Source organism: Fulmarus glacialis, unplaced genomic scaffold (genome assembly GCF_000690835.1).
Source record: "Fulmarus glacialis isolate BGI_N327 unplaced genomic scaffold, ASM69083v1 scaffold22040, whole genome shotgun sequence".
In the NCBI taxonomy this organism is placed as follows: domain Eukaryota; kingdom Metazoa; phylum Chordata; class Aves; order Procellariiformes; family Procellariidae; genus Fulmarus; species Fulmarus glacialis.
The window spans coordinates 1-2,711 of NW_009189883.1; positions in this window are offsets into that span (position 1 = coordinate 1).

A 2,711-nucleotide genomic window follows, 5' to 3' on the forward strand; every position below is an offset into this window, starting at 1 on the left:
TCCGCTGCATCCCCGGGTGGGCTGGGGGAGAAGGAGGATGGTGCCCCAGGGTCCCTTCCAGCCGGTTGCTCACGGAGCCCACCATGCAAGCGTGAGCTGGGTTGTTTTGGGTTGTTTTCTCAGTTAACTTGTACTCAAGGCTGGGACAGAGGGTTTCTGAGCCACCTCGAAGTTTCCCATACGCAGGACAGCATCTCCCTCACCATACAGCTGAGCATCACAGCCGCGTGCTGAGCCGTGCTGGGGATGGGAAGGAGCGCGGGGCTCATCGGTGGGGGGCATTTCTGCCCCCCTTAAAGCACTGAGCCCCGGCAAAGGGAGGTGGCCATATCCACACCGGGTTTTTTGTAGGAGCACCCCAGCGGTGCTTGTCCAGCGGCCGGCAGCGAGGAGGGATGCTGCCCAGGGTGCGGGAGCAAGCCGAGGGCCGGGGCCGTACATCCAGATGGAGATCCCATCCTGCCAGCTCAGACATCTGATCGCGGCGGATGAAAAAGTGCCTGCGGCATAAATGGTTTAGCATATTCCCCTCTGCATCCTCATCCTCTTAGCAAAAGGTATAGCCGGGCACTCCCGGCAGGCTCTCCTACCAGATGTGGCCAGAGTCCCATCGGGGTAGTTAGTGCCGTATCGTTTACGGGAGGGGATTAGAGAGCCTCCACTTAGAGTCACGGTCCCCAAGGCCTCTCGGATTAGGATATAATGCAGCAGGCTTTGCCTTACGGGGGCTCAGATGGAGCTGTAACCCTCTTCATCCTCACTTTGCAAAAGCTCTAATGGCCGGGAGTGGGTGGTGGTACCCAGGGCTGCGGCTGTCCAGAGCCCTCTGTTGTAACGCCTGGGCTGCCACGGTCCGTGCCAGGATAAATCCTGGAGGGATCTCTTCAGAAAGCTCAGCCATTTCCAAGGGCGAGACCCGGCAGATGAGCTGGGGCAAAGACCTGTGGGTGATAGAGCATCCTGCCACCCAGGACCCCAAATTTTCAGCATCTCTCCTTCAAAACGTGGGGGACCTCTCCTGCCTCCCCCCAGGGCAGTTCACCTTGCCCGAGGGTAGGGGAATGATTCGGGCACACACATGCAGGAGTCCTGGGGATGCTCAGGGTGTCCCGCCTGGCCTCTCCAGAGGAGCCCGGGTCTGCAAACCCTGTGGATGTCTCCCAGCACCCCGGGTATCTCGAAGGGAAGCCCTCCTTGCCCCAGTGTCTGCACGCCGGCTCATCCAGGTGTGGTTCACCTTGGCCTTGCATAAACCTCCACGTAGGGAGCCCAAAGCAGGCTCCAGGGACGGACGGAGCACTGCTGCCCCTGGGCTGGCAGGGCAGGTCTGCTGCGATGGCCAGCCTCTCATTTCTCCTTCTCCTGGCTCCCTGTGCCCAGCACAGCACGGGAAAAAGGGGAAAACACGGGAAAAACACCCTGCATGTGCTAGTGGCTCAAGATCACACCCACAGAGCTGTGCCTGGGGTCTGGTTATCCTAATATTGGTGTAAGTCAGGAGCATCTCCACTGCAGGGTCAAAGTGATGCTGCCTGGAGGTTTTTGGTCCTGGCTGGCTCGGATCAGGTGAAGGAGCCCAAGCCCTGGCCCTGGTTTGCAGGCGGTCGCTGCACCCACCCCTCCCGTGTACAAGGAGGGGGCACAGTTTTGGGGGGAGCCGAGGGGTGGCCCCAATATTCCCTCCATGCAGGGAGCAGGGGGCAATGCTCACCCAAACCTCCTCGTGAGCTCAGCTGTGGCGAAGGCAGCCCACGAGCCCCACGGAGGGAGGGCCAACATCCCCCTCCGAAACTCCCCGATGCGGCTGCGCTCAGGTGGGGGATGCGACACTGCAGTGTCCCCCCTCCCCGAGAGCGAACGTTGTCCCCGTCAGGCGCAGAGCTGGGGGGCCCTGGAGTCCCCGAGCTGGCAACAGATGGCTGGAGTCAGCTTGCTGACACCTGCCCCTCCTCTCCACCCCTCTCCTGCCCTTCCCTTTCTTCTCCGCTCGTTTTGTTTGATTTCCCAACACTTTGGGTGAAGCCGGAGGGTCCCACCGTGCTGCTCCCCTTGGCTGAAGGGAGCCTGTCCCGGGAGCTGGACCCGAGGACGGAAAGATGCAGAGGGATGTGCTGGCCCCAGGGGAGGGCCAGGAGGTCCCTTCGGCTGGAGGCTGATGCTGCGGAGGATGCTGGGGTGTCTCTGGACAGGGATTTTGGGGTACGGGGAGCCCCGCTGATGGCTAGCTTTCCTCGGCTCCGCCTGGCCTGGCCGGCTGGGTATGACCTGGAGCCTTGGCAGGCTGCTGCCTCACACCCTACAGCCTGAACTGATGCAGGCAGGGGGTCCATCAGCCCAGCAGACACCCAGAAATGTGCCCACCTTGTCCCTCCTTGCTCCCCCATGGCTTGCTGCAACCAGGGGGGGTCCTTCTGGATGCGGACGAAGCGCCAAGCGGCTCAAACATCTCCAAGGACTGGCCAGTCCCCCAGTGCTACACCCACCACCACGGCAGCAACCTGGGCCAGGGTTTTGTCTCCATTCGCCCCAGAAATGGATCCTGGAAAAGCAGCTTCCCAGCCCTGGGCGCGGGGTGGGCAGCGACTGCGGGGCGCAGGGGACCTGCGGGCAGGGGACTGGCACTGTCTGTGATGTCTGGGGACACCGGGGTCCTTCTAGATGGAGAGATTTGGCATCGAGGAGGCTGATGGTGAGGCGGACAGGAATGGGGG